General features: G+C 42.8%; 1 protein-coding gene across 2 annotated transcripts in view; it reads left to right on the forward strand.

Annotated features, from left to right (window-relative positions):
- The first annotated feature begins 4,094 nt into the window (after positions 1–4,094).
- SEMA6D (semaphorin 6D) overlaps positions 4,095–25,002 on the forward strand; it is a 665,819-nt gene continuing 644,911 nt past the window's right edge. Inside the window, exon 1 of one of the 2 annotated variants that reach the window (XM_051822408.3) lies at positions 4,095–4,393. The gene's annotated coding sequence lies outside the window, so the exon portion shown is untranslated. The remainder of the gene's footprint in view (positions 4,394–25,002) is intronic. The other variant, XM_051822409.3, reaches the window with a different exon arrangement.

Here is a 25,002-nt window from a genome sequence, read left to right on the forward strand (position 1 = left end):
AATTTAGCATTCAAGTTATAAACACATTCATGCTCATGTGCACCCAACATGAGGGGCCAAAGAGTTGCCCATAAATTAGAGCAAGTGAAAAAAAGTAAAAATGGTACTTCTAAGTAAGATGGAGAGAGGTCTGTCCAAGTGCAGCCAATAGAGGAAAGAGAAATCAGGAGCGAAAAACCCCACAGCACATCAAGATGGCAGGAGAGCTCTCTTCCGCCTTCTACCTGTTTCTATAAGGAAGGGGGTGGGACTTCTGACCCCACCCGACCCTTCAGCTTTACATTCGGAATGGGGTCCTGTAGGCAACAGGTGTATCCTGGGAAAGTGGGCGTATCAAACCAGCAATTAAAGAGAGCATTATTTTATTTAGAATTTCCGGTTCACCTAAACTTTAACTGCCTAGTTAAACCAGAGAAATTAAAAACTTGGCAAGTTCACTCAGCTAGTAAGAAGAGGCACTGGATTCTAATTCAGGAACTCCCTTATTCTTACATCTCCAAGTAATTTTATTTCACAATGCAGAATGCTAGGTCTCTGAAAAAGATATATAACAATGGCATAATTAAGAGTTTAGATGGGGCTCGTGTTGTGGGTTAAGTCACCACCTGCAGCACCAGCATTCCCATATGGGCAACAGTTCCAGTCCCAACTGTTCCGTGTCTGATCCGCTCCTTGCTAAAGCACCTGGGAAAGCAATAGAGGATGGCCCAGGTCCTTGGGTCCCTGCACTGAGACTCGGAAGAAGCTCCTAGCTTCTGACTCCTGCCTTTGGATTGGCCCAGCTCCGGCTGCTGCAGCCATCTGGGAGTGAACCAGCGCATAGAGGATTTATAAGAATTACTATTTATCATGTCATGGGTATGATAAATAAAACAGTAAACACTTTCTGAAATGCAGTGGGATATCCCTCTTCTGGGAAGTAGTTTAGGCTCTGTGGCCAAATCTTAAAGGAGTCACACCCTTTTCTGTTTTCTGCTTTGTGAAGCAGCACACCAGGTCTAGGCCAGGAGTAAATGGTTCGATTTCATTTCAGCTCTGCTTTAAGTAAGTGAAGACTGAGGCAAAAGTGGGTAACATGTGAAAATGCAAGAGAAATTGAACAAGCAAAAAAAGGTCTGTCAAATGTATCAAACTGAAATAGAGTGCCCAACACCAGATTCTGTCCCGGTTGCTCCTCTTCCAGTCCAGCTCTCTGCTGTGGCCCAGGAAGGCAGTGGAGGATGACCCAAGTGCTTGGGCCCTGCACCCGCATGGGAGACCAGGAGGAAGCACCTGGCTCCTGGCTTTGGATTGGTGCAGCGTGCCAGCCATGGCAACCATTTGGGGGCTGAACCAACGGAAGGAAGACCTTTCTGGAAGGAAGGAAGGAAGGAAGGAAGGAAGGAAGGAAGGAAGGAAGGAAGGAAGGAAGGAAGAAAGAAATAGAGTGCCCAGTTAAACTTGAATTTCAGAAGAACAGTAAACAATTTTTGTCACAAGTATGTCTGTAAATCTCAACTTTTATATTGTTAAGAACAAATTGCAAGATAGGGACAATTTATTGGTCCAAATACTGCACTACACATGGACTCATACAAAAAGAGTTATTGGTTACTTATCTGTAATTGAGTTAACTAGATGTCATGCATTTTTTTCTGATGGTCCCAGGTTTAAAAAACTCTAATCAAGATTATTATCAAGATTATCATCAAGATTCCTAATTTCAAGCACTAGCACCTCTGAGAAGCCAAAAGAACTTGGATCACAGTTTGGAAGAGTTTGCATGTTTTTCTCATTTGACAAATGAATATTTCAAACTCAATGAAAATATATTTTTGCTATTCACTGCATAGTTGTAGAATGCATGTTTAAAATTATACCAAGTATTACTTTTTAAAATTTAGTTTGTTGTGGTAAGAACACTTAAATGAGGCCTGTTCCTTTCCATTTTTAAGTGTACAAGTGACATGTATGTTGACTACGGATGCAGTGCTAGATAGCACATCTCTGCAGCTAAGAATGTATGGGTAAATAATCGTAGGCTTAAAAACTTTTGATCACGGCCGGTGCAGCGGCTCAATAGGCTAATCCTCTGCCTGCGGCGCCAGCATCCCAGGTTCTAGTCCCAGCAGCTCCTCTTCCAGCCCAGCTCTCTGCTGTGGCCCAGGAAGGCAGTGGAGGATGGCTCAAGTGCTTGGACCCTGCACCTGCATGGGAGACCAGGAGGAAGCACCTGGCTCCTGGCTTCAGATCAGCAAGGTACGCTGGCCGCAGTGCAACAGCCGCAGCAGCCATTGGAGGGTGAACCAACGGAAAAAGGAAGACCTTTCTCTCTGTCTCTCACTGTCCACTCTGCCTATCAAAAAATTTTTTTGATCACATTAGGAGCAAGGCCATTGAGCCCAGTGGATGGAAAACAGCCTCTGAAGCCAATTGCAGGGATCCAACCCTTTGTGATCCCAGCTCTGTGTCTCCATTTCCCATTTGGAAAATAGTCTCTACCTGAGAAGAGCTACAAGTGAAAGTACTTGGGGCAATGGCCAGCTGCTAGGAGCTCTCTAACTTAATAAAAGTAAAGCTGCTGCTTGTTTCGATGGAGAAGCCCAAGAGAGAATCCCAGGGTTACAGAGGGATGGCGGAGTCAACATACATGTAACAGCAACCCCTTCCGCTCTGCATCTTAAAATTTTATTTAAGAAATACAAACGTCTTGCATTTTATATATACACATTTAGGAACAATGGTGATTCTTCCCACACCACTTTCCATCCCCCCTCCTCCCTCTCCCATTCTTATTTTTTACAAAGATCTGTGTAGAGTTCAGAGTTACACTTGTGTACGTGTAACACTAGGTGTGATCTTCGAGAAGTGTTCTGCTTTTCAGAACCCTGACTCAAAGGAGTTAAGAATAACAAAAGGGGGAAAAAGGAAGGGAAATGCTGTCCTCCCAGGAAAGAAGGTTGTACAGCTCTCTGCGGGCGCTGTAGCTTCAGCCTGGGGCTGGGCAGGTGACGGTCAGGAATCCAGTTAAGGAAATCAGCCAGGTGCAGCTGGTGCGCTGTGAAGACACAAGGAGCCCCCGCTGCGGGGCCAGGAGCTTCACATTGACTACTCATCAAGTTATTAACCTCTCTGAGCCTCAACTTAGAAAAACTGGGTAATGCCTGCAAGGAAGACGTATTTTAAAGATTAAAGAAACGTGTGAAAATCCCGCCAGCCAAAGCTTCGCAAAGCGTTTGAGTCTTCCACAGGACCCATTATTTGGGGGTCCGTGATAGCAGGCAATGCAAGCCCTCACTGCTATAGATGTGACCCAAAACCACCAAAGCTTGCCCAGTAATGAAAAGGCATTCGCCCCCTGCACCTTTGTTGAACAAACACCGTGTGGCGAGGACTGCTGCAGGGGCTGCTGACACAGTTGCGAGTGTGCCTCTGAAGTGGGAAACTCTGCCTAGAGAAACGTGGGGGCCCGTGGCACAGGCAGTGACGCAAAGAGGGAATCCATGTGGGTGGCACTGTCGTGAAACCGAGTGCCGAGGGGCGCCTCGGAAAGGAACCTCCAACTTTGTCTGCAGGAACAGGGACAAGTGAATATCAGGACCGTCTATAGCAAAGCACAACCAAAAAGGACGGGCATTCACGAGGAAATGGCACGTTTGGCTTGGACTGGGGCTCCAAGGGGTATGTTCTGGACTTCCCTGAGCTTTTTGCCGGTGGGAAAAGCTGGGCTGGGAGTCCAGCCCCAAAGTCCAATGAACAGTCGCTGGACCATCACTCCAAGTGACACCCGGGAATGCATTTCCATAATATTAAAAGTGATAAAAGTGGCCCGTTAAAAACGTCTATCCTTACATAATACCACGCAGTATCCCCAAACCACCGCAGGAAGAAACGCAGAGCGAGGTCCCGCGCGCCAAAGCGGCCGGGGACGGGGCACTGGGGGCAGGGGCCGGCGGGCGAGGACCCCGGGACCTTCGCCCGGCTCCGAGTCCGCCGGCTCTGCGGCGCGCGGGTGGGGGCTCCCGGCAGGGGAAGTTCGGCGCCGAGGGAGCGGCAGGAGCACGTGGGCGGAGGGGGTGGGGGACGCAGACCGCGGAGTAACCCGTGGAAGTGTCAAAGAGGCAGGAGCGAAGGGCCGCGCGGGGTGACAGGGTGTGGTCTGTCGGGGAGCGGCCGCGCCGCGAGCGGACGGCGAGAGACCCGCCCGGGCCGAGGCGCCAGGCAGCGGGGAGCGAGCCTGCGTCGCGCGGCGAGGTGACAGCGAGCGGCGCGGGGCCCGGCAGCAAGGGGAGTTCCCGGTGCTCACCAAGTGGCGCCCCTGCTCGGAGCTGCGCCAGCGCCTTCCGCCTGGGCCCGCGGGGCCAGACACCTGCCGCGTCCGGAGCGGGAGTCCGGCGGAGCCCCCGGCCCCCAAGTAAGTCTTGCCTTTGCTCTCCGTTTCCCCTCCGCCGCCTCTGCCTCAGTATCTGCGGGCCGAGGAGCGCACCGGGGAGCTCAGGAGGCGCCCAGGGATGCTCCAGGCTCCCCGGCGCGCCCGGGCCGGCGCGGGGACCCGGCCCCAAGGCCGCGCGGACCGAGGCGGCGGCAGAGTTCTTGGCACCGGGGCCACCGGTCTTTTGTGTCTTGCCGGATCCCGGAGCCCTGCCAGGCCGGGGGCCGTGGAGTTGGGGGTGGGGAGCTGACAAGGGAGCGGAAGCCACTTTATGGCTTCTGGCCCCACCTCTTGCCCCCACCCCAAATCCTTCGGGATTCCCTAACGCCGCGGACACCGGCGCCAGGGAGCGCTGAATCCCCCAGCCGGGCGAGCGGGACCCGGTGGGCAGCCCGCTGGACGCCCCCAGCCCCCACCTCACGCCGCCCCCGTCTTGGGATTTTCTTTTTTAGAGACAGCATCTTTTGACTGGTGGGTGCTGGCAGGCAGGGCGCACTGGACTAGCTCGGGTGCCGGGGGTGGGAGGGGGTGGGGAACGATCTGCCTTCACTGGGGGTTCGGGGAAAGGCGGGGAGCGCCTGGGCACCGAGGACCCGGAACCCGGAGCGTCCCGCGCCAGCGGGCTTGCGCGCGGCCGGCGGCAGGCGTTGGCTGGGTGGGTCCCTTGTCTGGCTCATTGTTCGCGGTGACCGGGCTGAGCGACGCGGACGGCGCTCCCGAGGCTGTGAATAAAAGTGACTTCTTGCAGGAGTGAGGGTCAAGGGGCCTTGTGGGGAACGGAGTTCTCCTGGCTGGAAGGCTGTAGTAGTCGACCGCGAAAACCGCTCCTGAGTGCGAAAGTTACGTCTGACTCTGATTCACAGAGGCAGCCGCGTGAATGAAACCCTAGGAACCAGGGCTCCGTGTTTCCCAACCCGAGAGCTTCTCCGAGTAGCGAAGATGGAGTTTTCAGTGTTATTAGCAACTGGCTGCCTTCTGTTATTCGCACCTGTTTCCCTTCGGGGTTCCTGGGTGGGGTTTGTTTTCACCCTCTCCCTCTTTTTTTCTTTTCTTTTGGAATATGTATTTATTCTATATGTGCCTTCCACTAGTCGAATTGCATGGTTCTGGGAGAAGACTCCGTTTTTGAAAAATAAAGTGTAATTTCCACTCTACAAATGGTGCAGGCATCCATTGCTCGTACCCTGGCCGCAAGGTAACATCCCCCGAGGCAGGCACATGCACCCCGGGTCAGAGCAGCCTGGAAACCCGGCCAGGGAAGCAGAAAGATCCCCTCTGCTGCTTTTCCCGATGGTAGACAGCCTCACTTGACTTTTCCCATTCTTTAGATTACAATGGCATCACCTGTTTATGGTGCCTGTGCTTTAGCCGACTACAAAGGAAGATTCATTTTGCTCAGAATGATGGTCCTGCTTTTCCTAAGGCCCATGGGTAGTAATCGAAATAAGCTTCTGGCAAGAGAGATTTTAAAATTTTATATATATATATGTGTGTGTGTATTTGTAGCTGGTTGTGATACATATATTTATTGCATTTATTATCTATTGACTACATTGTAGCTGGTTGTAAATCCCAGTAGTTACCATCACATCCATCTGCAACTGCTCCAGCTGTATTTTACTTTGATGTGCTTCATGGACCTGCTAAGCTGAGTCTGTTGAAGCCTGCTCTTTCAGTCCCCAGGATAAATAGCCTAACATGAACAGCTCTCAATGACCCACCACATGTGGTTCCACAGGAGAAAAAGCATGTAGTGGGAGTGTTGATTAGGGTTTGGGAAGCTATGATTTATTCTAAGGAGGGAAGAGAGAGTTGGGTAGATGATATGTAAAAATGGAAACCTGGGTAGGCATCCAAACCATATCTGCAGTTCATCAAATACATGTATAGAAAAGTATGTGGTTTCCCTTCCCCTCTTGCTTATCATTCTTAATATTCATAACCTTAATGTTTTTCATAGTAGCCTTTGTAACTCTTGTTTCTTGGCTTTAAAAGAACTTTTATGGTTTCAATCTATTATTTTATGTTTTCAATATCAGTAGTGTTCTTTGAATGCAGTGCCTACTTTTGAATTCTTCTTTTGTTTGCTTGCATACCGTGTCCAGCTTAGTACAGGATCAAATGAGCAATAAATCAACCAAGTTCTACTGAAGATTAAGACATGAAAGGTATCCACAGCTGTGTATAAACTCTGTGCTCATTTAACCACTTCCCATATGACCAAGTTTAGCTAGTAGCTTGTTCATCTTCTCAGGTCTCCAGACTCTAAATTCTTACCCAGATTGATTACTGTACTAAATCTTGAATGTACAAAGAACAGAACTTAATTATTTTGGTCTCATTGATCAGTCAGCAATGTTTAGTGTTGCCAAGACGATTATACCATGCAAATATGCATGACTTTAAAGTATGTTGTAAAAGGTCCTTCTAAACTTGTTTCTTCCTAGAGAAAGAAAGAAAGGAAGAAAAAAAAAGACTTTGTGAAACCATAATTTCACTGCTGTGAGGCCCCTGGCCATTTGTATTTCTTGAGTTTACTCTACCACATGAAGAAAGAACCATTGTTTTGTTGTCTAGGAGCTGAAGGAAGATGAAAAGTGAGAAAAGAAAATGAAGCACTTCGTTTCAAATGCTCTTCAATAAAATGTTATTATTTTCACTGTTTGAAAAAAAGTGTCCTTTAAGTAACCAAGGATTATTAAAGATACATTAACGTCTTATTAAGAGATCCTGAGGAAAAGAAATTTTCAGGAGAGAAAAGCTGGCTGCTACAAGTATTTGTGAAAGGTTGGTGTATATAAACACATGCATTTCAGAGTCAATCTCGAGATGTTTTCATCTTCCTATAGAATTATGAAATGCTATTCAAGTATTGTTATTAAGACACTGAAATCTTACCAAGTTCTATATTTAAATGTACTGTTTTTTGCAAGTGCTTTAATTGTAATAGCCTGTTTGTTGAGATTTAAAAGAACATCATTGATGTCATGGTGTGCTTTGCATTTTAACATAGTAGCTAATGAATTACAAACATTCATGACTCCACAACCACTTGCTGAAAGTTCTCAGGACCCCCAGATAGAGAATTATTTGTACTATATACTATCATTCATTTCCTCGCTGAATTTATGTTGATCTTTTTCTTCCTCAAAAATAATTCTCTTTTAAATTAATACTCAGTTGGATCTAAATCTTTTGACATTTTTCTCCTATGCCATATATTTATGAGCAGATATCTTCAGCACAGTCTGGTTAGGGAAGTTGTTGTTTAAAACATGTGGGAATTAGCAGGGTGAGTGATAGAGAGAGAAGAATAACTTCCATTAAACTGGGAAACTGTCAAGATACCTTTAAATACAAAGGCAGGTTTCCCTGAATAAAATTCTTCCTGGATCTCTAAATGTCCAAGCCATATAACACATAATATCCATTTGAGTAATTCAGGCACTAACTTCATAAATCATAAGACAGAGTAATAGAGTGTCATGGTGTCTTTGCTTTGTTACATTTGAATATTGGCTTTAATGCCATCCACTTGTCTTCCTCCTAAGTACTGAAATTTACCTGCTGCTGGTATTATTATGCTGTTTTTTTTTTTTTTTCCTTTTGGAAAGATTCAGGGTGCTGTTCTAGTATCAATAAAAATTTTCAGTATTTACCTGAGGAACATTTTATTTCCAAAGCTCAGTTTCTCCTATGAGTTTGGTGTTTACTAAAGAGGATGATGTTTGACAGTCAATTTTTGAAGTAGATGCAACCAGAAACATATCTGCTAAGTGATTCAATAAGTTAAATAATAAAATTGTATTCTTCTTTCCTTTAAAATAATTTAAATAAAGATATTGAATTAGGTTTTCATTTTAACATCCATTATGGATTTAGATTTCCCTTAAAAATCAACTTACTTGACTAATAAAAATACAAACATTAGTGAAATGAGGATGTGACAGTGAATGTTAGTGATTATGTGTTAATATATAGCTTTTTCATGATAAAATTAATATTTTAATATCATAGATATAATGAATTTCTTAAGTGATCACTTTGGGCACAAGAAGTCACAGGGCTAATCAGAGTTCTAATTTATGAATCACATAATGCTGCATGGAGTGCATATGTATGTGCTATCTGTCTCTGTGACCCTATCTCATTTTACTTGTGTATGCATTTTCTCTGTCAGGATACTTAACTCTGTTTTTGTTTTTAATCATGGAATGAGACAGACCATCAAAGTGGAAGTGAACAACTGTTTAGAAATACAATCAAGTCTGCCAATAGTTACTAAGGTCTAACATCGCAAATGTTGAAGGGATAATAGACAAACTAAGGCAAGATTTCTGATCTAAAGATACTTAAATTCTGGGTAGATAGAGAAGCCATAAACATAATAAACATAACAGACTAATAATGAGTCAACATACACGTGCATCTGTTTCACTGAACTGAAAATCCACGCCCGTCTTTAGTGACCTTCCGCCGCCACTTTCTAGAAAGACGCTACTACACCACTAACCAGTAAAGCAAAGTAACCAAGTCTTTTCATTACAAAGAATTCCCCTCTGGGTGAACTAAAACTCAAGTGGTCTGAGGATGCGAAGACGAAACTACGTGTCGGATACATTATTGTGATTTCATGGTGGAAACTTCCAGAGGCTTTTCTAATCTCTTTTCTTCAGTGCCCCTCTTCCTCTCTCATTGGCTTTTCTGCTTGCTACCCTGGCTGGGTCTGATTGACAGGTGTGGCAATTCTGATGGCAGTCCAAACCCGGGGCTGGCAGCTTTTGAAATTTCTGGCTATGTAAATACAGTATTTGTTCTAAGTACTGCACTTAAATACAGTAGTTAAGTCTAAGTGCCCACTGCTTGTTTCCCTTTGTACTTGAATGAACACTCGTTCTAAGCTTTTAAAAGAGACCACCCACAAAACTGTTCTTTTTGACTCAGAGAAGAAAAAAAAATAAGCAAAAACTTGAAAAAAGTACTAAATTATTGACCCAGGATGACATGTTTATGGCTAAGACCACAAACTATGAATTTAACCTCAGAATCTAACCAGTCATCTTTGGTTGTAAATCCGATTCTCACCTACTCTAGCTCCCAAATAGACGTGATTTTTTAAATCAGACTTCTCAATTACTAATATTAAAATACTTTAGAGTTTAAAATGCAGATTTGTTCTGAATTAAACAGGGATAAATACTGACCATTTAAACATGGCCTTTTAAAAAGTACATTAAATACAGTACAAATCAGTGTATTAGTACACTTACTATGCTTTCCAATGGTGATATAAATAGTGTATAAAGCTTTAAAATTTTCATCAAGTTAATGTTTCACTGACATGCAAATTAACTACTGACATCTAAGGTGCACGTCCTGTGATGATTCCTAACTGGCAAGTGAACCTCAGAAGATTATTTATAGATTACAATGCAACAAAGTGCTGAAGTAAATTCTCATTGTGCAGTTCAATTCAAATTGAAATGTGAGCTTTGATTCTCTACACTTTTTTTCACATCTCTTTTGATCTCCAAAGCCCCTCAGAAATAAGCTAGCTAAGGTCCTAAATATATAATTAATAACATTTGGGCAGAGAATTTGTCTTCAAATTATCCCTTAGAGATTTAGAGACTAGTTAACTATCTCTCACCAGCTTGTTCAGGTATGAATAACTTTTGGGTGATGAATTTGAACTCAGAGTTTTGATAACATCCGTTTCCTTGCAGAGCAAGGAAAATGTGCAAGGAAAATTGAGGAAGAAATTTGAGCATTTAAAAACTAAATTAATTTTTTTGAAAATTTATTTATTATTTGAAAAGCAGAGTTACAGAGAGGCAGAGGCAGAAGGAGAGAGGGGTCTTCCATCCGCTGATTCACTCCCCAAATGACCTCAATGGCTGGAGCTGGGCAGATCTGAAGCCAGGAGGCAGGAGCTTCTTCTGGGTCTCCCACAAGGGTCCAGGGCCCCAAAGACTTGAGCCATCTTCTACTACTTTCCAGGCCATAGCAGAGAGCTGGATTGGAAGTGCAGCAGCCAGGATACAAACTGGCGCCCATATGGGATGCTGGCGTGTGCTTTACCAGCTATGCCACAGTGCCAGCCCCAAAACTGAATTACTTTTAAAGAGTAGTTGCCTCTGATGATCTAAGTGGGAACCTGTATTATTCTCTAATGACAAATGAAGTTTCTTTTATCTCTATTTTTCCATTGTAGTTTGCGCATGGAGAATGCAGTGAGAGAATTATAGTATAGCTCAAATTTTCATGCTTTGTTATTCAGTTCAAATTGGTCTTTTTTCCTCATGCCTACAGGTAGAATGACCAAATAAAAAATTAAAAAAGTAAGTCCTACATTTATTCTATATATTTTTGCTCAGTATGTATTTTGGTATGAGATATTTCACAAGGCAAAGTATATGAACTATAAATTCCTGCCTATTAAGGTCTAACTTGTTAATTACTTTACAATTTATTAACTCTTTAGATGTTTTCATCATGTCATACCCAGCCTGAGATGTCCACCTTTTCCTAATTGATCAAATGCCTATCTTTTCTTAAAAAGTTAGTAAAAATATACTTTCTCCTTGAAGGAATCTCCATAGTTGCATTTTAACTTGACATTCTTTTTGGAGAGAGAGGAAGAGAGTTTTATAGTCATATTGAAAACATGAAAATGGAAAATCTAAAAAATTCTATACAAATATGGTATTTATTATAATTATTACTATTGTCCTAAGGCAATTCAGATAAAATCAGTGTTACTTGCAAACAACATGTGGAAGTGAATCCTTGCCTCATTTTTTCTTTTATGATTTATTTATTTATTTGAGAATCAGAGTCACAAGAGGGAGAGACAGAGAGAGAGGTCCTCCATCTGCTGGTTTACTCCCCAAAGCCGAAATGGCCAGAGCTGGGCCAGTCAGAAGCCAGGAGCCAGGAACTTCTTCTGGGTCTCTCATGTAGCAGTTGGGCCATCTTCCACTGCTTTCCCAGGCCACTAGCAGAGAGCTGGATAGAAAGTGGAACATCCAGGACTTGAACTGGCATCCATATGGGATGAGGGTGATGCAGGTGGAGGCTTAACCTACTACATCACAACACTGGCCCCTCCTTGTCTCATGTTTAACACTTTGACTCGAGGTTGAATAATTTACTGTTAGACCTGTTACTTTTTATTTACAGATGCTCTCATCAGTAATGAGGCCATGGTGTGGATATGATGAAGGCATGAGATGAAACTTTATAAGCAAATTTATACCTTAATTAGAAAAAACAAGTTTAAAGAAAACTTACTATGAGCTAGGTATTGAAATAAGAAAAAGCATAAAAAAGAAATTGAAAGGTTGCTACCCTGAAAGAATTTGGAATAAAATGAGGAATAAAGACATTGAATACATAATAAATAATAATGAACATGGTAAATGAAATGAAATTTTAGCATGGAGTATTTTGGGAAGATATTATTATGAGAAAGGATTTATGTCTCAGTTTGGAGATGGGGGAGGTGGTATGGGGAAGCTGAGTAGGAGAACTGAAACTAAAAGAGCAGGTGATAAGGTGAGCAGGTGAGGGAACAGTTCAGTATAGTTACTGGCACAGAGGCACTGGAGAGGGACAGAAAGGTGGGTCACACATGTGGAATCCAGGAAGTCAGCAGGAAGCATTAGACAGTGGCTTGAAGGTCAGAGAAACAGTCTAGACTGGAGATAAACAGCCGGAAGTTTAATCCTGGTTAAATCCAACTCTTGTAAACTTTTTTTTTTTTTTTTTTTTTTTTTTTTTTTTTTTTTATTTGAAAGTCAGAGAGACAGAGAAAGATCTCCCATCCACTGTTCAGTCCCCAAATGCTCACAAATGGGGCTGGGCCAGGCTAAAGCCAGGAACCAGAAACTGAATTCAGGTCTCCTGTGAGGGTGGTTAGGGCCCAATTACCAGAACCATCACCTGCTGCCTCCAGGGGTGTGCATTAGAAAGCTGGAAATGGGACCACAGTCAGATATCCAACCCAGGCACTCTGCTGTGCCAGACAGCTGCCCCAGATCTAACTTCCCTTACACTGTGCCTCCACCTATGAGCCAAATACATCCAAGGAAAAATGTGTAAATATGGTATTATTTCAAATCATTCATCTTTTTTTAAAATTTATGTTTGTTAATTTAAAGGCAGAGTTACGAGGTGGGGGGGGGGGGCGCGGATCTTCCCTCTGCTGGTTCACTCCTCAAATGACCATAATGGCCTGGGCTGGGCAAGGTGGAAGTAGGAGAATGAACTCTATGCAAGTCTCCCACATGGGGGCAGGGGCCCAAGCCATCTGGGGCCATGTTCTGCTGCTTTCTCAGGCACATCAGCAGGGAGCTGGATAGGAAATGAGCAGCTAGGATTCGAACCTGTGCTCATATGGGATGCCGTGTCCCAAGCAGTGACTTAGCCTGCTGCCCTCCCTTAAATGGGTTCTTTGAAGTTATCTTACTGTACTACTCTCCTTAAACACTGAGTACTTATGTTTTTACCCTCACTCCCAGTTGGAGGTCTTGTTTCTTATTCACGGATAACATTGAAGCCATCAGAAAAGAACTTTCATAGATACCCCCTTGTCACATCTATCCCTCTGTCAGCATCCACTTCAACATAATCTACTTTTCTTCCATGTTTTCTCACATAACACTGGTGGGATTTCAAAGGCTACATCTTAGTAAAATGTAATGTAGAAATATGTTAATGCAATCTATCAATGAATAAGACTATTCTATTAGGGCTAGAATTTCCATTTTTAGTTGTTTAGCCTTGGGAAATAATCAGGGTTTCAGCCAAAGATTTATGTAAAGGAGGTTACTTAGAATAACGAAATATTAAGAACAACACACCTGCCTAAAGATAGAAAAAAACCAATAAAGTGTAGCACATTCTTAAAAAGAATGTCAAGCATCACTTAAAAGCATTTTTCAAATACAGTTATTAACAAGTTGAAAATAGATAATATAGTATAAAAATAAAGTAAAACTGTATATAATATATGATACACTTTTGTGTATGTATATTATACTCACTAGAAAAATAAACCATGTTAAAAGGGTGCCCCATAAAACACTGAAATTACAAATTATGTAAATAAATGCATGCCTTAGAAGAGAAAACTTGGAGGGAAGATCCTGGTAACATAGAAAATGTCCATGGAACAAATACAACACAGAAATCCATCTCAGCAGTGTGATTGAACTGTTATTGGAAGACTTACTACCAGCTGGCATTCTTCTTACCACATCCAGTCCACTAAGTCCTATATAATTTACTGCTAAAATGCACTACAAATCCATTAATTAATTATTTATGTGATAGAAACAGAAAAAGTCAAAAAGAGCTCTCATCTACTGATTCATTCCTCAGAGGCCTACAGTGGCTGGGGCAGGACTGAGGTCCAACCTGGGAACCAGGGACTCACTCGGGTCTCCCATGTGGGTGGTGGGAACCCAATGACTTGAGCCACCACTGCTATCTCCCAGGGTCTGCATTAGCAGGAAGCTAATAGAATCTAATTTAGGTGTCCAGTAGAGGAGGGTATCAAATTTAGGCATTCTGATATGGGATATGGACATCTCAACTGTCATCTTTACTGTGAAGACAAATGCTCACACCATAAATCCATTTAATTCCCACCATCTTTCCTGCTATCCTCTGGCCTAAAACACCATCATTTCTGGCCTGCAGGCTCTTTCTAATCTTGGTGTTGCAGAAATAATGAACTGTGAGGGCACATTGCATTGCCTGTGAAACACAGACCCTGTGAATGAACTGCCTGGATAGAGGCCCAGCACTGCTACTTACTAGCTATGGGAGTGAGGGTGGGATACTTCTCTTCCACTTTACCGCCAGTAAAATTGAAGATATTAATACCTGTCCTGCAAAGTTATTATGAAGATCAAATGAGTATCTGGAATAAAGTAAGTACTATTATGCATCAGCCGTTTGTCAAGACTTAAGTTGTATTACATTCTTTGTTTAAAACCACTTAAGGGGGCTAGTGCTGTGGCATAGCAGGTAAAGTTGCCGCTTGCAGTGCCGGCATCCCATATAGGCACTGGATCGAGTCCCGGCTGCTCCACTTCTGATCCAGCTCTCTGCTGTGGCCTGTGAAAGCAGTGGAAGATGGCCCAGGTCCTCAGGCCCCTGCACCAGCGTGGGAGACTGTCACTGCCATTTCAAATAAATAAATAAATCTTAAAAAAAAAAAAAAACATTCAAGGACTTCTAATTTTTCTTTGAGTAGAATAGTAGAATACTTGTGATCACATCCATCAACTTCAACTCTTGCCACTCTCCACTTCCTCACTATTTACATGTAAAAACAATCCCTGTTCTGTCACAGGGCCTTTGTGCCTGCTTTTCCCTTTGCCTAGAACACTCTTCTGACTCCATAGCTCGTTCTTTTCCTTTCTCAGGTCTCAGTTCTGCCTTCTCCTCTGAGACACTTTACACACACACACACACACACACACACACATTTGAAAGAGTTACAGAGAGAGGTAGAGCTGCCAAGGAGAAGGGGGGGGGAGGTATTCTTGCATCTGCTGGTTCACTCCCCAGCAATGGCCAGAGCTGGGCTGATCTGAAGCCAGAAGCCAGAATCCAGGAGCTTCTTCCGGGTCTTTCATGCAGGTACAGGGGCCCAAGGACTTGGGCCATCTTCCACAGCTTTCTCAGGTCATAGCAGAGAGAAAGTAGAACATCCAGGACTTGAACTGGCATCCATATGGGATGCGGGTGCTGCAGGTGGAGGCTTAACCTACTACATCACAACACTCGCCCCGCTTTGTCTCATGTTTAATACTTTGACTCGAGGTTGAATAATTAACTGTCAAACCTGTTACTTTTTATTTACAGATGCCCTCATCAGTAATGAAGCCATGGTGTGGATATTCCATATGGGATGCTTGTGCTGCAGGCTGGGTTTTTACCCCTTGCACCTCAGCACCGGCCCTTCTCTCAGACACTTCTTTCTACAAGACATCTGCTATCCTTCTTACACTCTCTAGGTCCTACACTTATAACCACAAGTTGAACTTTTCTTTCTTTCTGTTCGGTTGGTTGATTGGTTAATTCTTTCCCCCTTCTATGTGATTACTAATATATAAATTCTGTAAAGCAAGGTTGGTGTCTGTCATGCGATTACTTATTCCCTTTAATACTTAACATAGGGCCGGCGCCGCGGCTCACTAGGCTAATCCTCCGCCTTGCAGCGCCGGCACACCAGGTTCTAGTCCTGGTCTGGGCACCGGATTCTGTCCCGGTTGCCTCTCTTCCAGGCCATGGGAGACCAGGATAAGTACCTGGCTCCTGCCATCGGATCAGCGCGGTGCACAGGCCGCAGCGCACTGGCCACGGCGGCCATTGGAGGGTGAACCAACGGCAAAAAAGGAAGACCTTTCTCTCTGTCTCTCTCTCTCACTGTCCACTCTGCCTGTCCAAAAAAAAAAAAAAAAAAAAAAAAAAAAAAAAAAAAAAAAAAACTTAACAGAGAGCCTGGCATGTAGTGGACACCTAAATGAGTATTGGAGGGATAGATAGATGGATGATGGGGGATGGCTGAGATTCTTTACAATCCTGGGGTTGATTTATAGAGGGCCTAATTTCACATCTGCAAGCTTTATATTACTAAGGAGATATAGAATGCTAGGTTGTTAACAGTCATTATCATTTCAGCTTGGATTCACAGGGTCTTAAAAATGATTGTCAAAGCACAGCATTTTGAAAGAAGAAAGATGGAGAGAGGGTTAGCAGGTGGGTTAGTGGACTCTAGAATTTAGGATTCTTCAGGCGAGGGCAGCCTGATGTAGAAACTGCAGTGTTGGGAGTAGGGAGTGAAAGGGATTGAGGTGGAAATATGATGGTGTTGATAGTCCTGGCATTCGATAGGACAGGAAGCATCGGGCTAGCATTTCACAAAGAATCAGGTTAGAAATATTGTATAAAGTTACTCCTATAACAGTCTACTTTTTTTTTAAAGACTTATTTATTTGAAAATCAAAGTTACATAGAAGGAGAGGCAGAGAGAGAGAGAGAGAGAGAAAGAGAGAGAGAGAGAGGTCTTCTATCTGCTGGTTCATTCCCCACTTGGCTGCAATGGCCGGAACTAGGCCGATCTGAAGCCAGGGAGCAGGAGCTTCTTCTGAATCTCCCATGCAGGTGCAGGGTCCCAAGGACTTAGGCCATCTTCTACTGCTTTCCCAGGCCATAGCAGAGAGCTGGACCAGAAGTGGGGCAGCCAGGACTCGAACCAGCACCCATATGGGATGACAGTACTGCAGGTGGCAGCTTTACCCACTATGCCACAGCGCCAGCTCCTACAGTCTAGTTCTTATCTTTAGAGAATTTGGACAATGGCTTTGTATATAAAATTCCAAAATGAGTTGATGACAGACTTTTTAACAGGCTAGTTATTTGATATCATGAAATAATTTTTTTTCCTTTGGTTCAGCTGGTTTTTAAAACGGAAGTCAGACATCACTGAGAATGTGTATGTGTGAGTGTTTCCATGAACTTTATTTTTGAAACAGGCAAACACTTCATATGGAAAAACACATTTTCAGGTACTGCTTTTGATTGTAAAATTATAAAAACATGGAAAGTTTGTGTCAAGTGATGTTCCCTTTGTCTTACCAGGAGGTGTCACTGTAGCTCACTCAAACTTATTGTGCCAGCAAAGCGTGCCAGCATTTCATCAGAGTATCAGTGTCTGTTCACTACCTTCTCTATCAAGTTATCTAGAGGAAAATTTGATTATTAAAAAAGCTATTTCCGGGTGCCTTTTTGCCCTCCAAACCAGCCGAGTGAACTGAACCTTAAAAAATGTGTTTAATGGTCTGGAAACAAATGGCCCTCTTTCCTTTGAGTGTTGAGTAGGGGTAGTGGAACAAAAAACAAAGGGAGGAAAGATGGTCATAGAGAAATTAGGAAAGGAAGAGTGGGCAGCCGTGTCTGCAGTGATAACACGCTGCGTGAGCATGGCTTTCTCACCTGGCTAGGCATCATATGGTCCCTGCCTGTCCCCCTTTCTCTGCCCTGAGAAGTCCAGCTTTTTCTGCCAGGGCTGTGATAATTAAAACAACAACAACAAAAACACACTATCATCTGGTATTGAGCTGATATACTCTCTCCGCTCTTTGAAGCATATAATTTCTATCCCTTCTGATAATACTATGGTACAGATATTACTAAAAAATTTTCCAGGTGAGGAAATTGAAAATTGGAAAGATTATATGATTTGTGGTTATCATAGCAGATCTGACCTTAAACCTGTCAGGTTTCAGAACCATAATCTTGTTATTACCTCTAAAGAACCACCCCCACTAGAGAGTTTTCTGATGACCTTTTGCCTTTGACCTTGACTGATTTAGGTATCTCTCTTCTGGATCCCGCTGCATCTGTTGCTTCCTTAACACCACGATTGGGCACAATCTTCTGTTTTCTTCCACCTTTTCAACTGTGCACACAGAAGGTGAGGAACCACATATTTGTTTCTGGAACAGAGCCTGATACTCCCAGGAGTGATCACTGGAAGGGTGAATAGGAAAATGGACATTCACAGATGGAGCTCCAAGCTAGATGAAGATGTAGATGCAGGAAAGCAGTGAAGGCAAAGAAACCAGGCATCTGCCTTCACCCACTGCCGTTGGTCCCACTTGTTCCTCAAGCAACTGGACCACAGTGATTAAAGTCACAGCATTTGGGAGGAGGGTGCAGGGTTAACTATGCAAGAAGAAGGGAGTAGTTAGTGATGCAGCCTGACCCACACATTGCAGCTTCTCTAGGGCTGGGGGCTACTGATTGGCATCTGTGGAACTGTTTTCTTGCTGTCCTCCAGGTGGCAGCATGGCCCAGCTGTCAGGGATGAGCTGAGTTCTTGGACAACCCTAATGTTGCCAGACTCAGAACTGTTCTCAGGGCATTTAGTGCCCTGGGAATGATTAATGGTGCTGACCCCTCACTGTTCCCTGTGGGTAATTGAGCCTGTAATATTTGGGAGGCTGCAGAAGGACTTTCTGAGCTGCTGTCTGATGGAAGGGGCTGCAATATTTTGGACATTATATCCCTTTGGAGACTTCCTGGAGAGCTTCTTGTGCCCAGAAAGGAATCTTTGGCAGAATGCTTTAAAGGGGAAAAGAAGACACACACCTCCCCCTGCCCTTTCCCTGCAAGATATGAGGAAATTAGACAGTCATATTGTTGCTGCAGTAGTTTGCTTTGCTATGCATCATATTTTTTCTTTCTTTCTTTGATTTCCTTCTGAAATAATATTCTTTTCCACCTGACTTAAAGCAAATCCTCTGGAAGGTAGCTTATGTTAATTGAGTATTTTGAAAGAGTACAGGCAGAGCTATGTAAAATGTCTTAATTTAAATAAGCTGTGAGTCCTTTCATATTGTAAGCTGGGATATTTAAAAGTAAGATGATTGGAAATTTCTGAAGATGCACACAATTCAGGAGAATGTGAAACATGTTAGAATGAGGGACTGGCACAAGGCTACAGTTTCCGTTTATTCTAAATATACATGTAATATCAATTATAGAAGACAACCAACAAAAGATCTTAAGCTTGTCAGGTTGGGTTGTGTGACTGCTTCTTTTCATTAGAATTTTTAGTAACTGGGAAAAATGCCAGATTCTAGATACTGAAAAATGCTTACTTGAATAGGATAGACTAGTAGATCTTAGCACTGTAGAGAAAAATGATTCACTTTTGGATTCAAAAAACATTTGCTCATCTGTACAGCCAAATGGGGAGTTTGAACCTCCAGCTCCCTGTGGTTCAGATTTACATGCCCTAGGGGGTGGGGTTTAGGCAGTGGTTCTCTAGTAGATCCTTTAATATCACTTTGGTACCTTTGAGAACAATTGTTCTTTCCTAAAACTCTGAGATTTTCCTCTCCATCCCAGAAGATTCACGTAAAGTAACCTGTGATGACTTGAAGCTGTATTCTGTATTAGAGGTGGTATTCTCGATGTTTAGAGAGCAAGCTTGACTGATTCTCCATGCACTGATACTTTCGGGTTTTAACAGGCAGTGAATTTGGTCTCTTGAAATCCTTTGGATAGGATAGAAAATCAGAAGGATGATTAGGATGGCCCTCAGATTCCATTTTTAGACTAGACTGCAGGTGTTGCAAAAACTGCTAAGCCATCTTGCTTTGCATTGTTAACTTTATCTCAAGGATTGGACTTGCAACATTGTCCTTTTTGTGATGAACACATAGAGGAGGGATTGTAAGTGAGGAATCCAGAGGGAGATTTTTGTTGAATTAAGTTCACAATGGTTTGTTATGGCCTCTGATTTAACTATAACAACAAATTAGAGTGTGTGTGTGCATGTGGGGAGAAGGGTGGTGAATCCCAGCATAGCCCAGAGTCCTGGTTGATGAGCCATGACTCCAGCTGAAGGGCTTTCCCTGGCCTATCAGTTTCTATTTCTTTGGGTACACTGGACAATTAATTGATAAAAAATGGCTTGATTTGATGCCTTGATGTAGAGATCTGTATTTCCATGATGCTCTTAGTTAATATGTTAGTAAATAAAATTTAAATATTATTTGTATTTCTTACTTTTTTCAACTAAAATATATTATTTTTTTATTTTTGATATCTCATTTGTAAATGAATTAAGTTTTTTAGGGACTTAAGTCATTTCTTTTTGGCAAATCCAAGAGACATTGTCCTAGATAAGGACAGAGTTAATACTACATAAGACAGCACATCAACTGTGCATTTCATAGCTTAATTTTGTGACTTCTTTACCACAATAAAGATCTTGAAAATCAGATATTGTTGAGGAAAAATAATTTTCTTCCTTTTTATCTCTTTACAAGATTTGAACATCAGAGTTATAGAGAGGGAGAGACAGAGAGTGATCTTCTATCTGCTGTATCACTCTCCAGATGTAATAGCTAACATTGTGCCAGGCCAAATCCAGGAGCCAGGAGCTTCATCTGGGTCTCCCATGTGGGTATCAGGGGTCCAAACACATGAGCCATCTTCCACTGCTTTTCCCAGGGCATTAGCAAGGAGCTGGATCAGAAGTGGAACGTCTTGGACACAAACAGGCACCCATATGAGATGTAGTGTTGCAGGTTTACCTGCTTTACCTGCTCTGCCCCAATGTCAGTCCCAAAGAATTTTCTAAATCTGTTAGCACTGAGTGGCAAATCAATAATCACAACCTAGGGGCTGGTGTTGTGGCTTAGCGGGTTAAGCCTCTGCCTGTAATGCTGGCATCTCATATGGGTGCTGGTTCAAGTCCCTGCTGATCCACTTCCAATCCAGCTCCCTGCTGATGTGCCTGGAAAAGCAGTGGAAGATGGCCCAAGTCCCTGCAACCACATGGGAGACCCAGATGAAGCTCCTGGCTCCTGGCCTTGCCTTGGCCCAGGCCCAATGGTTGTGGCCATTTGGGGAAAGAACCAGTAGTTAGATCTCTTTCTCTTTCTGTCTCTCCCTCTTTCTGTAATTCTGCCTTTCAAATAAAATAAATAAATCTTAAAAAAAAAAAAAAAAAAAAAAAAAAAAAAAACAAAAGAATCACAACCTGGAATGATTGGAGAATTTATTTGATTTTTTTTCTAGTCGGGGCAGTCTCCTTGAATTGATAGAATATTTAAATTGAAGGAGACTGCCCCAACTAGAAAAAAAATCAAATAATTATGAATCAGTAAGTCTAAGTAGGGTAGAAAAAATTAAATAAACACTTCAAATCAGAGAAAGAAACTATATGTTCTTTTTACATTTCAGGAAAGGATGGGTAAGTGTTTTCCTACCTCCTACATTCTCCTGCTGAGTCCTCTACAGCAGCAATTACTTTGGAACTGTGACCCAAGCTGACTTCTGTTTCTTTCTGTTCTGCCTTCTTCCCAAATGTATATAAAAATGTACAGGAAGCCCAGGTTGTCTCCTTCCTTAGGTATTTGCTTGCCTTGGACATTTCTAAGTTAATTCAGAGGCAGGGTCTTTGAACACTTCCCCCACCCTAATCCCCTTTAAAAGAACTGACTTAAAAATCATTTATTTGTGGGGCCGGCACTGTGGCATAGCTGGTAAAGCCTCCGCCCACAGTACTGTCATCCCATATGGGTGCTGGTTTGAGTCCCGGCTGCTCCACTTCCAATCTAGCTCTCTGCTATGGACTGTGAAAGCAATGGGAGATGGCCCAAGTCCTTGGGCCCCTGCACCCACGTAGGAGACCTGGAGGAAGCTCCTGGCTCCTGGCTTAATATCAGGCAGCTCTGATATTGTGGCCAATTGGGGAGTGAACCAGAAGATGGAAGACCTTTCTCTATCTCTCTGCCTCTCCTTCTCTCTCTGTGTAACTCTGCCTTTCAAATAAATAAATAAATCTTTAAGAAATCATTTATTTGTTTTCATTTTATTTGCAAGTTAGAGAAGGAATCCCCAAATGCCCACTACAGTCAGAGTTGGGCCAGGTCAAAGCTTAGAACCCTAAACTCAGCATTCATCTCCAGTGTGGGTGGCAGGAGGCGAAGTGCTTGAATCATCACATACAGCCCCCCAGGGTACAAATCAGGAGGAAGCTAGAATCAGAAGCAGAGCCAGGAATCAAACCCAAGCATTCTAATAGGGCATGCAGGCATCTCAAGTGACGTCTTAACCCGAACACCAAACTCTTGCTCCCTCTTATCTTCTTAATCTGTCTTCTCCAGCAAAATCAGTCAACTTAATGAACCTGAGTAGATCCATATCCAAAACAAGTAATAAACATATTTCTTGGATTTGCTTCTTAAATTCTTTAATTTTTCCTTCCCCTTTTGAAAATGTGGACTTCAGGGATCAGCACTGTGGCACAATGGGTTGGGCAGCCTCATTGCTATCTCATATCAGAAACTAGTTCAAGCACTAGCTGCTCTTCCTCTGACCCAGATTCCTGCTGATGCATCTGGGAAGGCGATAGAGGTTGGCTCAAGTGCTTTAGTCTTTGCCACCCCTGTGGGAGACCAAGAAGGCTTTGGACTGGCCCAGACCTGGCTGTAGCAACCATTTGGAAAGTGAACCAGCAGATGGAAGATCAGTCTTTGTCTCTGTCTCTCTCTCCCCACTTCTCTTAGTGTGTATTGCTCTGTCATTCAAGTAATTAAATAAAACTTTTAAAAGTGTAGACTTCAAGATGTGGAATAAAACTATGTCCATTAACTGATAAATGTGGTATACTTGTATATGGACAGTGGAATGCTATTCACTTAAAAAAAAAGGATCCTATGATTAGCAGCAACATGGATTAGCTTAAATGATACTATGATAAATGAAATAAACCAGACAGAACATGTAAATACCAAATGATCTTACTCATAACCATAATCTAAGAAAACAAAATTTACTTTCTATAAGCAGAGAGTATAATGGTGGTTATCAGAGGCTGGGCGGGGTGGAGCACAGTTAGGAAGGTGTTAGTCAAAGATTTTAGAATTTTATTTAGCCTGAAAGAAGGGGTCCAAGCGATCTGTTGCCCAATGATGTGACTATAATTAATGTATTGTATTTTTGAAAAGTGCTGAAAGAGGGGCTGGCACTGTGGCATAGCAGGTAAAGTTGCTGCCTGCAGTGCCGACATCTCATATGGGTGCCAGTTCAAGTCCTGGGTGTTCCTCTTCTGATCCAGCTCTCTGCTGTGGTCTGGAAAAGCAGTTGAATTGGGCCCCAGTCCCCACGTGGGAGACCCAGAATAAGCTCCTGGCTCTTGGCTTTGGATTGTCTCAGCTCTAGGCTTTGTAGTCAGTTAGGGAGTGAACCAGTGGATGGAAGACCTTTCTCTCTCTCTCTCTCTCTCTCTCTCTCTCCCTCTCCCTCTCTCTCCCTCTCTCTCCCTCTCTCTCCCTCTCTCTCCCTCTCTCTCCCTCTCTCTCCCTCTCTCTCCCTCTCTCTCCCTCTCTCTCCCCACCCCGCCTCGCTGTAACTCTGCCTTTCAAATAAATAAATCTTTTAAAAAAAAGTGCTAAGAGAGTAGATTATAAGTATTCTTCCCACAAAAATGACAACTATTTAAACTAATATTGGTTGACTTAGTTTGGTCTTTCTGTAGGGCTTATATGTTTCAAAGCAAAATTTTATACAAAATCAATATATATAATTTTATATATTAAATATTGAATTAGGTACAAAACATTGTCAATCCTATTGTGTCTACAATAGTGTTGCTCCCTAATGATAGAGCTCTGAGACAGTGAGACAGGAGAGAGAATAACATCCTGTTTCCTCTTCTTAGAAGGCCTCCTGTGTTGCCATCCTAAGCAAATCTTTACATGGGAGGTGCACAAAACAGCAACCTGGATTCACACTCACAATTTTTTTTTGGTCTGGACGAAGGTGGGATGAATTTTAATAAATTAATAAACAGAAGAGTCAGTATTCCAAATTAGACTTTGTTTTGTTTTCTTTTTTTTTTTTTTATTTGACAGGCAGAGTTAGACAGTGAGAGAGAGACAGAGAGAAAGGTCTTTCTTCCGAGATTTTGTTTTCTAACTCCAGAGCCCAAAATTTTAATTCCACGTCCATGGCACCAGTTTTTTTTTTTAATAAACTATGGGCAGCAAAGCAAAATGGAACTATGCAGTGATAGAAGTCAGGGCAGCTATATGTAGGCCTATTTTTGAGCCTCTCTGAAGTAGCTCAAGGTGGAAATTTCAATGGGGTTAGCCTAGAGTCCCTTCCTGAGAAGCAGCTTTCTTTAAAAGCATCACTCTGAGGACTAAATGGGAAACAGGAAGATGAGGAAGAGCACAAACCTTTCACATGTTCCCCTTGTTGGTTTTGCCTGGGTGCCTAAACATCTGTGGTAGGCCACAGAAAATTTCCCTGTGTAAGTCCAAGAGGTTGTTTTTGTCTTTTATTTCTAATCTTTCCACAAAAATATTTGAGGTAGCAAATCTGTTACGCTAACTAAATTGTCCTGTTTGCTAATGAAAAGGTTTCTTTTAAGGTGGAGGAGAAAGTTATGAAAACAGATGGTTTTAGCTGCTCTCATTATCAGCTATGAATTACACCACCTGAAAAACTGTGATTGCTGTGAATTAACAGTCACTTTCCAGCAAGGTGTTCTGTTAAACAACTTTGGTGGGCAGAGTGAGTTCTGTGTAAGCAAGGAGAGCCTCAACACCATGCACAACTCTGTACCCAAGGAGGGGCTTGTGTATGTGTGGCTCCTCCTCCAAAATGGCAGCCAACACAGCATTGCTGTTTTATTAAACGTGTTTTAGAATGGACATTTAGGTATAGAAATGGGTACTACATGCACATGTGTGATATTTGAGTAACTCCTTCAAGAAAATGATGTAGTCTCAGTGTGAAAACCCAATACAAAAGAGTTAAAACGTAGTGTATTTTCCTCATTGTGCTTTGTGCTCAGCTCCACCCTCATCAACTGCTCCTCAAACAGTTCTTTTCTGTAGAAACTTACTAAAATAAATCTCTCTTTTACCTTGTCCTCTCAGAGCAACATGAGACAATTATGCTAGAGGGGTGTGTGTGTGTGTGTGTGTGTGTGTATGAGTATGGGGGGGCGGCGGGAGCGAGAGAGTACGAAAGCTGAGAGAGATGAT

This window comes from Oryctolagus cuniculus, chromosome 12, assembly GCF_051225735.1.
Source record: "Oryctolagus cuniculus isolate XC-2025 breed Fujian yellow rabbit chromosome 12, ASM5122573v1, whole genome shotgun sequence".
Classification (NCBI taxonomy): Eukaryota; Metazoa; Chordata; class Mammalia; order Lagomorpha; family Leporidae; genus Oryctolagus; species Oryctolagus cuniculus.